Consider the following 16274-nt stretch of genomic DNA (forward strand, 5'->3'; position numbering starts at 1 on the left):
CTCTGGGCCCCTGCAGCAGATGGAGTCACTACTATAAGCCACAGAGAATCCGGTTCTATGAGTGATCTGCACAGGCCCAGACCTCAGGCACTGGTGCCATTGCCACAGAAATTGCTCCTGTGTCCAGGCCCCAGGTGCTCAGTTAGGTCTGTGCACCTCTAAGACTGGGACCCCAGCTCTAAAGGGAATCCCCTGGACTACAAATTCTCCCCACAAGCAAGAAGAGGACTCTAGCAGCCTTTGCTATTGAGGACTCCCAACAGCCCCAGCCTCCACTGCCATCATAAACAGGTGACAAGGTGGCAACAAAGGAGACCTCAGGGTCTTTGCAGATCTTGACCTCAGCTGATGGAGGTGCACAGAGACAAAACCATTGCCCCTTTCCCAGAACTGGAGATGCTGCACCCACCCAGACAATGTTCCTGTGCCACCTTCACATGAAAGCCTTTCCTCACATTCCTTTCAGAGGGCAGTCTGAAAAGTCTGGGAGAGGTGACTAACACTGCAATGCATAGACATCAACACGAAGCCAGGAAACCGTAAACACCAAGCAGGTATGACACTCTCAAAGGAACACAGTCATTTTCTGGCACTGACCGCAGGAAGTGGAGATCTGTGTTTCCTGAAAAGGAATTCGAAATAATCATTTTAATGAGGCTCAGCAAGATTGAAGAGATTAACACATGGAGGTTAACACATAAAGGCCACCAGAGCTGGGGTTGATATATTTAAAGTGTTCAGAGAAAAACTTGCAAAGCTGTCCTCAAGAAATGAAGGAGAGATAAAGACTCTCCCAAACAAAATCTGAGGGAGTTGATCTCCACTAGACCTGCCTTATAAAAAAAAAATACTAAATGGAATTCTTCAAATGGAAATGAAAAGACATCAATTAATGATATGAAAACGTATGTGGCACTTCCTAATGGTGCATGGGAGAGGAAAGAGGCAGAAACAAGTCAGTTGTAAGAGAGAGGGAGCAGGGGATGACAGCTGAAAGTACTGTGGCCCCGAACAACTCCTCAGTCCTATATTTATTAGAGACAAGATAACAGCCACCAAAGGAGAAGAAGAAAGTTATACATTATTCAAGGTCTTGTAGGTAAACAAGAAGGAATGTGAGTCACACATTGATCATGTCTTTTTTTTAAAATTTAAACTTTGTTTTATTTTTCAGGGTTCCAAGATTCATTGTTTGTGCATCACACCCAGTGCTCCATGCAATACGTGACCCTCAGCCTCAGCCAACCCTCCATGCCCCTCCCCTCCAAAACCCTCAGTTTGTTTCTCAGAGTCCACAGCTCTCGTGGTTCCTTTCCCCCTCCAATTTCCCCCAACTCACTTCTCTCCATCTCCCAATGTCCTTCGTGTTATTCCTTATGCTTCACAAGTAACTGAAACCATATGATAACTGATTCTCTCTGTTTGACTTATTTCACTCATAGTCATCTCCTCTAGTCCTGTCCATGTTGATACAAAAGTTGGGTATTCATCCTTTCTGATAGAGGCATAACACTCCATAGTATATATAGACCCTATCTTCTTTATCCATTCATCTGTTGAAGGGCATCTTGGCTTTTTCCACAGTTTGCAACTGTGGCCATTGCTGCTATGAACATTGGGGTACAGATGGTCCTTCTTTTCACTACATCTGTATCTTTGGGGTAAGTACCCAGTAGTGCAATTGCAGGGTCATAGGGAAGCTCTACTTTTAATTTCCTAAGGAATCTCCACATTGTTTTCCAAAGTGGCTGCACCAATTTGCTTTCCCACCAACACTGTAAGAGGGTTCCCCTTTCTCCACATCCTCTCCAATATTTCTTGTTTCCTATCTTGTTAATTTGGGCCATTCGAACTGGTATAAGGTGATATCTCACTGTGGTTTTGATCTGAATCTCCCTGAAGGATAGTGATGATGGACACTTTTTCATGTGTCTGTTAGCCATTTGTATGTCTACTCTGGAGAAGTGTCTGTTCATGTCTTCTGACCATTTTTTGACGTGATTATCTGGTTTTGGAGTGTTGAGTTTGAAGAGTTCTTTATAGATCTTGGATATCAGCCCTTTGTCTGTAGTGTCACTTGAGAGTATCTTCTCCCATTCTGTTGGTTGCCTCTTTGTTTTGTTGACTGTTTCCTTTGCTGTGCAGAAGCTTTTAATCTTGATGAAGTCCCAAAAGTTCATTTTTACTTATGTTTCCTTTGCCTTTAGAGACATGTCTTGAAAGTAGTTGTGGCCAATGTCGAAGAGGTTACTGCTTATGTTCTCCTCTAGGACTTTGATAGATTCCTGCCTCATGTTGAGGTCTTTTATCCATTTCGAGTTTATCTTTGTGTAAGAGAATGGTAGAAGAGAGTAGTTCCCTTTCATTCTTCTATACATAGCTGTCCAATTTTCCCAGCACCATTTATTGAAGGGACTTTTTTCCACTGGATATTTTTTTCCTGCTTTGTTGAAGATTAGTTGACCATAGAGTTCAGGTCTGTATCTGGGCTCTGTACTCTGTTCCACTGGTCTATGTGTCTGTTTTTGTGCCAGTACCATGTTGTCTTGGTGATCACAGCTTTGTAGGAAAGCTTGAAATCAGGCAACATGATCCCCCCAGTTTTGTTTTTCTTTTTCAACATTTCCCTAGCAATTTGGGGTCTCTTCTGGCTCCATAAAAACTTTAGGTTGTTTGTTTCAGGACTCTGAAAGATGCTGGTGGAATTTTGATCAGGATGGCATGAAAGTATAGATTGCTCTAGGCGGTATAGACATTTTAACAATGTTTATTTTTCTGATCCATGAGCATGGAATGCTTTACTATCTTTTTGTGTCTTCTTCAATTTCTTTCATTAATGTTCTGTAGTTCCTTGAGTACAGACCCTTTACCTTTTTGGTTAGGTTTATTCCCAAGTATCTTTTGTTGTTCAACATAGTACTAGAAGTCCTAGCAACAGCAATAATCAGACAATAAAAAGAAATAAAAGGTATTCAAATTGGTGAAGAAGAAGTCAAACTCTCTCTCTTTGCAGATGACATAATCCTTTATATGGAAAACCCAAAAAACTCCACCCCCAAACTACTAAAACTCACAGAGCAATTCTGTAATGTAACAGGATACAAAATCAATGTACAGAAATCAGTTGCTTTCATATACACTAACAATGAAAATATAGAAAGGGAAATTAGAGAATCGATTCCATTTACTATAGCACCAAGAACCGTAATGGGAACTTTTAAGGAATCATTTTTAATGCTTTTATTTGCTTTGTTTTCAGTGGTTATGTCCTTACTTACAGTGATATGCTTATACTATTATATTTTTATTAATCAAGTTGAGAGAATCCTTATTGAATTCCTGTTTTGACTGGTGGGGATGTATTGATTTTGGAACACTCACCCCCCCTTCTCCTCCACTCTTCCCAATATAGATATATTGCTAATTTAAGTGATCAGAAACCAGTACTTCTATGAATACACTCATTATTGTATACTTTAACATTTTTCTAGGTGCTCTTTTTTTTTGCCCAAATTCCATCCACCTAACTTTAATTCCTCTAAATGTTCTACCATATTTTGTGTTCTAGTTGTCTTCCTCCCCTTTATTCCTTGAGGGCCTTGGAGTTGACTTGAGGTCCTGTAATCCTTTACTCTTGACTGCTGGCCTGACTCTTTCCCAGACCTGTTATTTAGCTGCCATTTGGGAACACTCCTTCACCATTTTTTTTTTCAGGTTGAATCTACCAAGTCAGGTTACCATAACATTCTTTTTTATGGTCAGCTTATTATTTTGTTGGAGCATATTGTCAAGTAGAATTCTTCAAAAAGATGGATCTGAGGAGAATTTATTTGAATTCATGCATTTATAAAAATATCTGTATTTTACCTCATACTTGCCTGAGAATTTTTCAGAGTGGAGAATTAATTGCTGACAATAATTTTCTCTCATATTTTTTGAAGGTTTTGGTCTGCTGTCCTCTTGCGTACAGGGCTACCAGGAGAAACTTGATGTTATTCTTATTCTTTGGTTGATAACCTATATTTTCTCATTTGTGTTATTCAAATTTGGTGTTACAGAATTTCTAATAATATTCCCTACATCTTTTTGTTTTGTTTTGTCTTTCTTTCTGTATGTTGGACATTCAGTGGGGATTTTCAATATAAAAATTGGTATTTTGGGATGCCTGGGTAGCTCAGTTGGTTAAATATCTGCCTTCAGGTCAGGTCATTATCACAGGGTCCTGGGATGGAGTCCCACATGGGGCTCCTTGCTTAGCAGGGAGTCTGCTTCTCCCTCTCCCTTGCCCCTCCCCCTGCTTGTGAGCATGCTCTCTCTCTCTCTGACAAACAAACAAAGAAATAAATAAGTAAACTTGTGTTTCAATTTCTGGAAAATTCTCTAATATTATTTCTCTGATAATTTTCATTTTCCCTTTCTTCTTTTTCACTTCTGAAACTCCTATCAGCAGAGAAAACTAGTGTCTAATTCTTGTTTTACAGATGCTAAATCTCTCAACTATCTCTGAGGATTTTATCTGTGGTCTCAGAGATAATCTCTTCTCTGAAACCCCTCTGTTTCCTAGAGAAGAGACCCTCTGGAGAATGAGCATGTAGGTTTCTAGGATTTTACATCTAAGGTGTGGAAGGCAATGGAAGACATAGTACATTACATACAAACCTTTAACCAAAGCCTTGTGTCAGGCCTGTCTTTCAACTCTATCCTATTCTGTATCTGATATCTTCAGGATTGAGCATCTTCAGGATTTGTTGGAGGAAATTGTCACTCTTCTTTTTTGTATTCCTTCTATGAGTGATGGGATCTATGTTTGTTTCCAACTTCATTAATCAACTGCCAGAATCTTCTGACTGCCTTCCTTTTACTGGAATTTTTTGGGGGCTGGGGGATATTTGTTGCTTTTGTCCACACTCTTTTTCAGCCATTTCTTTTATTCCTTTACTAAAAATTTAGTGTAATCTCATATTTATATTATATTCTAAGCTATGATCCCATACTATGCTATTTATTTTGTTGTTCAAATTGTTCCAGCTCTGGTTACCGAAAGATCTTTTATGTTTCTTTGTGGGTCTAAGACCAAGAACTGGATGTGCTACTGGGGTCTCATTGTTTCTAGGCCCTCCCTGCAAATCGAGCTAGGTAATACATGTAGCATACAAACCCATGTAGACACACATGTCTATACTTGTCTTTGTATGTATTTGTATTTATACAAATACAAATTTGAAGTTAAACTTGAGTTCATACTGATGATCCTGATTCTAATCTAGTACTACAGGTTCATTCAAGGTGAGGCATTTTTAACATTTTATTTTATTTTTTAAAGATTTATTTATTTATTTTAGAGAGAGACAGTGAGAGAGGGAGAGAGAAAATCCCAGGGAGACTCCTTGCTGGGTTTGGAGCTGATTGTGAAGCTTGATCTCATGACCCTGAGATGATGACCTGAGCTAAAATCAAGAGTCAGATACTTAACCAAATGAGCCATCCAGGCACTCCTATTTTTAAAATGACAACTTTTTTAATTTTGAAATTTATTGAGCTCATTAATTCATTCTACTCAAAGTTCCTCTAAATTCTAAATAAACACCAATATTAGTACTAATTAGCAGTTTAAAATTAATCATAAATCTATTTTATTACATCATAGACTTATTAACATATTTCCTTTGTTATGAGTATTTGAGCACAAAAATAAATGCCCAATTTGGGGACTCAGAGCATGTTGACTATCACAGGAGTTTATTGTTTACAGTTGCTTGCATTGAGTGAAACCCATGTTCTTAGCCTCTTCATTTAAGCAAGAAATATTGCAACCACAGGCTTCAAATCTTCCTGCTTGAGGAAGAATTACATGCCAATAATATTCTTCTGACTCTACAAAGAACATTGGCTTGCATTTGTACCTTCTAGAACACAGAGATGTTGATTATATGGGCCAACCATCTGGGTTTGTCTGGAACTGAGAGTTTTCCTGGGATGTGGGATTTTCAGTGCTAAAACTGGAAAATTCCTGCACAAACAGGGAAGAGTTTGTTTAAATATTAATATCTAGAGAGCAATTCTTAGACAATGAAGTACAGTTATAGATTTTTTGGATGCTAGAGGTTACTTTTATAGGGCAGAGCAATGATCTTTGAAGGCCAGGTGTTTTAGGAGATGTATTTGTCAGAAATTACATTTATAAGTTCAATTTTGTGTCACAAAGCTAAATTTGCTTTCTGCAACTGTAGAGAGAATATTTTCTTCTCATTATCATTTGAAAAATTTTCTTAGTAGGAATTCAAAGGATCTACAGTTTCAAGGCCAAGTGCTGGAATTGCATTAATAAACATTAAGGGAAAAAAGTCTGGCCTGAGAGGGTCAGTCAGGCAATAGAGAAAGAAAATGGGACAGGAAACACTTTGTACCAACATTACCCCTTACTTACATCCAGTTGGTGATGTATGTGATTGATTCAATGGTAATTCCTTGAGAAACATGGAACGACTAATTATTATTTTGTTTCTGAGATTACAACTTCCTTTTTGAGCTGGCTTAATAACACCTTTGACATGATCACAGCCTAGCAATACTGGCAAATACTGCTATAGAGCATATTACAATAACTCTTCCAATTGTATTTTAATTAAAAATCATTGATTTGTATCCATCCTAGACACGATAGTGAAGAAATTCTCTCATGGTGAAATGATTGCATCTCAGAAGTTTGAAGGAAAAAGAAAAAGTAGGTCTGAGAGAGAGCTGAAGGAAGTAAATGTGGGAATAGTAGTTCCATTGTCCATCTAGAAGTACATGGGGATGGCACATGCCTCAGCATCCTGATGAGCTGTTATTTAGTTAGTTTTATGGATGTTCTGTGTTTTTAAAAAAGATTTATTTATTTGAGAGAGAGAGAAGGGGGAAAGGCAGAGGGAGAGAATCTCCAAACAGACTTCCTGCTGAGTGCAGAACCCAAGGAGGTGCTCCAGCTCATAACCCATGAGATCACGACTTGAGACAAACTCAACAGTTGGACACTCAACAATCTGGCCCACCCAGGCACCTCATGTGCTACTGTGTTTACTTTCTTGTTATTCTAGTCTTTTATAAAGCCTTGGCAAATTTTCAGGTTTTGTTTTTCTTTTTCTTTCTGTGCTTTTGGTTACTAATGGTGGTCAATACTTGAAGCCAATAAGGTGGTAGCAGGAATGCTCAAGGGGAATTTTGAGGTAAGAGCTAGGGCTCCCCTCCCAAGAAGAGACTGTTTTCTCTTTTTTAAAAATTATTTTAAAAATAACTTTTATTATGTTATGTTAGTTACCATACAGTACATGATTAGTTTTTGAGGTAGTGTTCCATGATTCACTGTTTGTGTATAACACCCAGGGCTCCATGCAATCCATGCCCTCCTTAATACCCACCACCAGACTAACATATCTCCCCATCCCCACTCCTCTAAAACCCTCAGTTTGATTTCTGGAGTCCATAGTCTCTCATGGTTAATCTCCAGTTCTGATTCCTGACCCCCTTCATTTTTCCCTTCCTTCTCTTAATGTCCTCCATGCTATTCTTTATGTTCCACTTATGAGTGAAACCATATGATAACTGTCTTTCTCTGTTGATTTATTTCACTTAGCATAATCTCCTCCAGTTCCATCCATGTTGACGCAAATGATGGGTACTCATCCTTTCTGATGGCTGAGTAATAGTCCATTATATATATACACCACATATTTTTTTGAGTTCTTTTCTTTTCTTTTCTTTTTTTCAGTGTTCCAAAATTCATTGTTTATGCATCACACCCAGTGCTCCCTGTAATAAATGCCCTCTTTGATACCTACCGCCAGGCTCACCTATCCCTCCACCCTCCTCCCTTCCAAAAGGCAGTTTATTTTTCAGAGTCCATAGGTTCTCATGGTTAATCTCCCCCTTTGTTTTCCCCCAATCACCTTTCCTTTTCTTCTCCTAATGTCCTCCGTGTTATTCCTTATGCTCCAGAAGTAAGTGAAACCGTATGATAACTGACTTTCTCTGCTTGACTTATTTCACTCAACATAATCTCCTCCAGTCCCATCCAAGTTGATACAAAAGGTAGGTATTTATCCTTTCTGATAGAGGTATAATATTCCATGATATATAGGAACCATATCTTTCTTTTCAAGATTATTTATTTATTTATTTGACAGAGAGAGAGAGAGAGAGAGAGAGAGAGACTGGGAGACAGAGCGAGTGTCTGTTCATGTTTTCTGCCCACTTTTTAACATGATTATATGTTTTTGGGGTGTTAAGTTTGAGGAGTTCTTTCAAGACACATCTCCAAAGGCAAAAGAAACAGTCAATAAAACTAAGAGGCAACCCATGGAATGGAAGAAGATATTCACAAATGACATTCCAGACAAAGGGGTGATATCCAAGATCTATAAAGAACTCCTCAAACTCAACACTCAAAAAACAGATAATCATGTCAAAAAATGGGCAGAAGACATGAACAGATATTTATCTTAAGAAGACACAAATTGTAACAGACACATGAAAAAATGTTCGTCATCATTATCCATCAGGGAGATTCAAATCGAAACCACCTTACACCAGTTAGAATGGAACAAGACAGGAAAAAAGAAAGTATTGGAGAGGATGTGGAGAAAGGGGAACTCTCTTACACTGTTGGTTGGAATGCAAGTTGGTGCACCACTTTGGAGAACAGTGTGGAGATTCCTTAAGAAATTAATAATAGAACTACCCTATCACCCTGCAATTGCACTACTGGGCATTTACCCCAATGATACAGATGTAGTGAAAAGAAGGGCCATTCATACCACAATGTTCATAGCAGAAATGGCCACAGTCATCAAACTGTGGAAAGAACCAAGATGCCCTTCAGCAGATGAATGGAATAAGAAGATATTGTCCATATATATCCAATGCAGTATTATGGCTCCATCAGAAAGGATGAATACCCAACTTTTGTATCAACATGGTTAAAACTGGAGGAGATTATGCTGATTGAAATAAGTGAAACAGAGAGAGTCAATTATATGGTTTAACTTACTTGTGGAGCATTAGGAAAAACATGAAATACATTGAGAGAAGGAGAGGAGAATGGATTTGGGGGAAATCAGAGGGGGAGACGAACCATAAGAGCCTGTGGACTCTGAGATACAAACAGAGTTTTGGAGTGGATGGGGAAGGGGGTTGGGAAAGCTTGGTGGTGGGTGTTAAGGAGGGCACGTATTGCATGGAACACTGGGTGGTGATGCCTAAAAAATGAGTCTTGGAACACTGAACAAATAAAATTAAATTAAAAAAAAAACAAAAAAACCTCAACATCACTTGGCATCAGGGAAATACAAATCAAAACGTGGGTGTGGTGCATAAACAATGAATTATAGTACACTGAAAATAAATTAAAAACAAAACAAAACAAAAAACCACAATTATAGAACACACCATCAGGAGGGCTAAAATGAAGAAATCTGGAAATGAGTGATGTTGGCAAGGATGCAGAGAAAGTTGAACCCTCCTACAATGTTGTTGGTAATGCAAACTGGTGCAGTAACGCTGGAAAAAGTTGAAAATAGAGCTGCCCTACAATCCGGCACTTGTACTACTAGGTATCTACTCTAAAGATAAAAATGCAGTGATCCAAAGGGGCATGTGCACCCCAATGTTTATAGCAGCAATGTCCACGATAGCCAGACTATGGAAAGAGCCCAGATGTCTATCAACAGAAGAATGGATAAAGAATATGTGGTATATATAGATATATACCATGGATGTAACTAGAGTATTATGCGAAGTGAAATAATTTAATCAGAGAAAGACAATTATCATATGATCTCACTCATATGTGGAATCTAAGAAACAAAACAGATTGGAAACATCTATAGTGCCCATGTCTATAACATGAATTTGTCTAAAGCCAGAAAATGCCAGATTTTTCAGGAGCTTACATCCTAAGCCACCAGCTCCAATGACTAGAACTTTACATGTATCTAACAAAAACTGGAGATATTCAGTGCTCGTTTCAAAATCAGGATGTATGAAAGGTCCAGATTGCTCAAGGAGCTTCTTTACATGGTTCCAGCGACCTGCCCAGTCTCCAGTGTCCCCACACCCACCATCAACAGCCATTTTTTTCAGCCAGCAGCTCCTCTACTCTCCTTCTTTTCTTCTCTGGCCCCTCACCTTCTGCCATATTGTTCTTTCCACATGTGGGCTTTCTGTGAGCCCGATTATATAGCCCCCTATGTGAGCTTAATCACAGAACCCCCTACCCATCTTCCTACTTAGTCTTGCCTGTCCTTTATTCAGTCTCATAAGTTACTAACACTGGTGAAGTTCCCTTAGAGATTTTGTCCATGTTTAGGAATGAATCAAAAGAATAGCTCTTAGCATTGAATGACACATTGGACCAGATGGACCTCATAGATATATACAGAACATTCCATCCTAAAACAACAGAATACTCATTCTTCTCAAGTGTACATGGAACCTTCTTCAGAATAGACCACATACGGGGTCACAAATCAGGGCTCAACTGATACCAAAAGATTGAGATTATTCCCTGCATATTCTCAGGTCACAATGCTTTGAAACTGGAGCTCAATCACAAGGAAAAGTTCAGAAGGAACTCAAACACCTGGAAGCTAAAGACCACCTTGCTTAAGAATGCTTGGATCAACCAGGAGATCAAAGAAGAACTGAAACAATTAATGGAAACCAATGAGAATGAAGATACTTTGGCCCAAGATCTATGGGATACAGCAAAGGCGTTCCTAAGGGGGAAATACATAGCCATCCAAGCCTCCCTCAGGACATGGGGAGTTAGAGAGGAGAAGGGAGTTGGGGGAAATTGGAAGGGGAGGTGAATCATGAGAGACTATGGACTCTGAAAAACAATCTGAGGGGTTTGAAGTGGCAGGGAGGTGGGAGGTTGGGGTACCGGTGGTGGGTATTATAGAGGGCACGGATTGCATGGAGCACTGGGTATGGTGAAAAAATAATAAATACTGTTATGTGGAAAATAAATAAATTTAAAAAAATTGAAAAATCCAGAATATGCCAGTTGTCTCTACACCTTAAAGAACTGGACAATCAACAACAAATCAAACCAACTCCACACATAAGAAGGGAAATCATCAAGATTAGAGCTGAGATCAATGAGGTAGAAACCAGAGATACAGTAGAACGTATCAATGAAACTAGAAGCTGGTGTTTTGAAAGAATCAATAAGATCGATAAACCATTGGCCACACTAATCCAAAAGAAAAGAGAGAAGACTCAAATTAATAAAATTATGAATGAAAAGGGAGAGATCACAACTAACACCAAGGAAATAGAAACAATCATCAGAAGTTAATATCAACAGTTATATGCTAATAAGTTAAGCAATCTAGATGAAATGGATGCATTCCTGGAAAACTATAAACTCCCAAAATTGAACCAGGAAGAAACTGACAACCTGAATAGACTGATATCTAGTAACGAGATTGAAGCAGTGATCAAAAACCTCCCAAAACACAAGAGCCCAGGACCTGACGGATTCCTTGGGGAATTCTACCAAACTTTCAAAGAAGAAATAACACCTATTCTCCTGAAGCTGTTTCAAAAAATTGAAACAGAAGGAAAACTTCCAGACTCTTTTTATGAAGCCAGCATTACCCTGATCCCCAAACCAGGCAAAGACCCTACCAAAAAGAATTTCAGACCAATATTGCTGATGAATATGGATGCTATATTCTCAACAAGATCCTAGCAAATAGGATCCAACAGCACATTAAAAAGATTATCCACCATAACCAGGTGGGATTCATCCCTGGGTTACAAGGATGGTTTAATATTTTCAAATCAATCAATGTGATAGAACAAATCAATAAAAGAAGAGAGAAGAACCACATGGTCCTCTCAATCAATGCAGAAAAAGCATTTGACAAAATCCAGCATCCGTTCCTGATTAAAACACTTCAAAGTATAGGGATAGAGGGAACATTCCTGAACTTCATAAAATCTATCTATGAAAAACACACAGCAAATATCATCCTCAATGGGAAAAAGCTTGCAGCCTTCCTGTTGAGATCAGGAACATGACAATGATGCCTACTTTCACCACACTTGTTCAACATAGTATTAGAAGTCCAAGCAACAGCAATCAGACAACAAAGAGAAATAAAAGGTATCCAAATTGGCAATGAAGAAGTCAAGCTCTCTCTCTTTGCAGATGACATGCTACTTTATATGGAAAACCCAAAAGACTCCACCCCCAAACTACTAGAACTCATACAGCAATTCAGCAACATGGCAGGATACAAAGTCAATGTACAGAAATCAATTGCTTTCTTATACACTAACAATGAAAATACAGAAAGGGAAATTAGAGAATTGATTCCATTTACTATAGCATTAAGAACCATAAGACACCTAGGAATAAGCCTAACCAAAGAGGTAAAGGATCTGTATTTGAGGAACTACAGAACACTCGTGAGTGAAATTGAGGAAGACACAAAAAGATGGAAGACCATTCCATGTTCTTGGGAAAAGTTTTCAATTAGCAATAATCGCGCCTCAGATAAACCTCATTGGCTAAGATACTGCCACTGCGCAAAGCTCCATGCTCTTGGATCAGAAGAATAAACATTGTTAAAATATCCATACTGCCTAGAGCCATCTATACTTTTAATGCCATTTTGATCAAAATTCCACTGGTATTTTTCAAAGAGCTGGAGTAAATAATCCTAAAATTTGTATGGAATCAGAAGAGACCCTGAATTGCTAAGGAAATGTTGAAAAACAAAAATGAAACTGGGGGCATCACGTTACCTGATTTCAAGCTTTACTACAAAGCTGTGATCACCAAGACAGCATGGTACTGGCATAAAAACAGACACATAGACCAGTGGAATAGAGTAGAGAGCCCAGATATGGATCCTCAACTCTATGGTCAAATAATCTTCGACAAAGCAGAAAATAATATACAGTGGAAAAAAGACAGTCTCTTCAATAAATAGTGCTGGGAAAATTGGACAGCTATATGTAGAAGAATGAAACTTGACCATTGTCTTACACCGTACACAAAGATAAACTTGAAATGGATAAAAGGCCTCAACATGAGACAGGAATCCATCAGAATCATAGAGGAGAATATGGGCAATAACCTCTTGTGTATCAGCCACAGCAAATACTTTCAAGATAAAAGACCTCAACATGAGGCAGGAATTCATCAAAATCTTGGAGAACATACTCAGTAACCTCTTCAACATTGCCCACAACAACGTCTTTCGAGATATGTCTCCAAAGGCAAAGGAAACAAAAGTGAAAATGAACTTTTGTGATTTCATCAAGATCAAAAGCTTCCGCACAGCAAAGGAAACAGTCAAAAAAACAAACAGAATGGGAGAAGATATTTGCAAATGACAATACAGACAAATGGCTGATATCCAGGATCTATAAAGAACTCTCAAACTCAACACACACAAAACAGACAATCATATCAAAAAATGGGCAGAAGACATGAACAGACACTTCTCCAATCAAGACATACAAATGGCTATCAGATACATGAAAAAATGTTCATCATCACTAGCCATCAGGGAGATTCAAATTAAAACCACACTGAGATACCACCTTACACCAGGTAGAATGGTCAAAATTAGCAAGACAGGAAACAATGTGTGTTGGAGAGGATGTGGAGAAAGGGGAATCCTCTTACACTGTTGGTGGGAATGCAAGTTGGTGCAGCCACTTTGGAGAACAGTGTGGAGATTCCTTAAGAAGTTAAAAATAATGCTTCCCTATGACCCTGCAATTGCACTCCTGGGTATTTACCCCAAAGATACAGATGTCATGAAAAGAAGGGCCATCTGTATCCCAATGTTTATAGCAGCAATGGCCACGGTCGCCAAACTGTGGAAAGAACCAAGATGCCCTTCAATGGACGAAGGGATAAGGAAGATGTGGTCCATATACACTATGAAGTATTATGCCTCCATCAGAAAGGATGAATACCCAACATTTGTAGCAACATGGATGGGACTGGAAGAGATTATGCTGAGTGAAATAAGTCAAGCAGAGAGAGTCAAGTATCATATGCTTTCACTTATTTGTGGAGCATAACAAATAACAAGGAGGACAGGAGATGGAGAGGAGAAGGGAGTTGAGGGAAATTGGAAGGGGAGTTGAACCATGAAAGACTATGGACTCTGAAAAACAATCTGAGGGTTTTGAAGGGGTGGGGGGGTGGGAGGCTGGAGGAGCCAGGTGGTGGGAATTATGGAGGGCACGTATTGCATGGAGCACTGTGTGTGGTGCATGAACAATGAATTCTATTACGTTGAAAAGAAATTAATAAAATAATAAATGGAAAGGAAAGGAAAAAAAAAAGAATATCTCTTTTGGTATCAGGAAATGACTGGCATTCCCAAGGTCAAAGGAGAATGAAGAGTAACAGCAGAACTCTCAAACTCTCAAATGGAGCTGTACATTTACTTTGGCCATATATGATCACATTTTCAGGGTGAATGCCACATCTTGTCCTAAGAGCAAGCTAAGCAGCTCCTATACCTGCATAAAGATTCTTTTCTGTTGGTTTCCCAGAACTTGAACCATACCCAGAATAAGCATATGAGAATATACTACAATTAACCCATGATCCCAGTGGTATGGAAAAGCTGATCATCTGATCAAAATCAGCAGCATTTCCATGTGAGAAGAGTAAAGCATACAAGGCATTGGTGAACAACACACAAAATATAGGCAATTCTGTTGCCTTGACTGGTTCTAGTCATTGGACACTCTCAATAGCATCTTTTTCTCTAGAAGAGTACTGTCAGTCTGCTCCTTCTGACTGGTATGAACTCCATCAGTTTTCAAATTCATCACAGTTGGCATGTATGTTGGATCAGGTGGCAAAAAGGGTAATTTCAAAGCCAGTTTCCAGGGCAAGGTGGACAGAAGAAGAGGGCACATGGTTCACTAAAGGAGAGATTATTCATCTTCTGCATCTGAGGGGCTGCAGCCCAGGTATCTGGATGAAAGTATAGGGAGAGAGCCCCTACACACACACACACACACACACACACACACACACACACACACACTGTCCTCAACAGGGTGCAATCCACACTGCTACTGCTGCCACTACCTCCTCTGCTGGCATTGCAGACACCACCCAGATGTGGCCACGTCTTCCTTTTCTTGGTCCTCCTTTCTCTCTTCCTCCTTAGCCTGTCACCACACAGCCAGTTCTTCTGGAGGGGTCAAGTAAATAAAGGGGACAAGTAGAACCCTCATGGAGGATATGGTTAGTGACTTAAGTATTTTGTAAGTATTTTACTTGTGATTTCCTTCAGCCCATTTGTTAAGAGTGTTTAATTTCTACCAATTTGTGAATTTTCCAGTTTTCCTTTTGTTGTTGATTTCTAACTGCATCCCATTGTGCTTGGATAGTTTGTGTGATATCTCTATTATTGATTCTGTTGAGTCTTAATTTGTGGTCTGACATGCGGTGCATCCTGAGAATGGTCCCAGGTACCCTGGAGAAGAACGTGTATTCTGTTATTTGTGGGTAGAGTGTTCTATATATGGGAGTCAGATCTAGTTGGTTTTCTATGTTGCTCAAGCCCTCTGTTTCCTTAATTTTCTTCCCCTTGTTGCTCTATCCAATTTTGATAATGGGATAGTGAATTCTCCAACTATTATTGTGGGTCTCTCTTATTCTGCATTTCATTCTATGAAGCTTAGCTTCATAGATTTTGTTGATCTGTTCTTAAATGCTACTCCTTTATAATTGTTACATCTTCATGTTCTATTGAAACTTGTGTTCGCATATACTGTTCTTTTTGTCTCTTCTACATTTTTAAAATTTTAAGTCCATTTGACTGATATTAGTAGAAATTCTCCAATTTTATTTTGGCTATTTTGTGCACAGAATACGTTTTCCCATCCTTTCACTGTTAAAGTATTTGTGCTTTTTTTTTTTTTTTTAAAGATTTTATTTATTTATCAGAGAGAGAGGGGGGGAGAGAGCGAGCACAGGCAGACAGAATGGCAGGCAGAGGCAGAGGGAGAAGCAAGCTCCCTGCTGAGCAAAGGAGCCTGATGTGGGACTCGATCCCAGGACGCTGGGATCATGACCCGAGCCAAAGGCAGCCGCCCAACCAACTGAGCCACCCAGGCGTCCCAGTATTTGTGCTTTTGATAAAGTGAGTCTCTTTTAAATAACATATAGTTGGATCATCTCCCTGCCACTGTTCTGCCAAGCTCTATGCTTTGATTGGAATATGTTTATGTTCATGTCTTTC

General features: G+C 39.1%; 3 pseudogenes; 1 reads left to right on the plus strand and 2 right to left on the minus strand.

Annotated features, from left to right (window-relative positions):
• LOC116587519 overlaps positions 1-16274 on the plus strand; it is a 592489-nt pseudogene that overhangs the window by 75369 nt on the left and 500846 nt on the right.
• On the minus strand, positions 10283-15003 carry LOC116587898 (annotated as a pseudogene).
• On the minus strand, positions 12452-12584 carry LOC116589493 (annotated as a pseudogene).

This window comes from Mustela erminea, chromosome 4, assembly GCF_009829155.1.
Source record: "Mustela erminea isolate mMusErm1 chromosome 4, mMusErm1.Pri, whole genome shotgun sequence".
Lineage (NCBI taxonomy): Eukaryota > Metazoa > Chordata > Mammalia > Carnivora > Mustelidae > Mustela > Mustela erminea.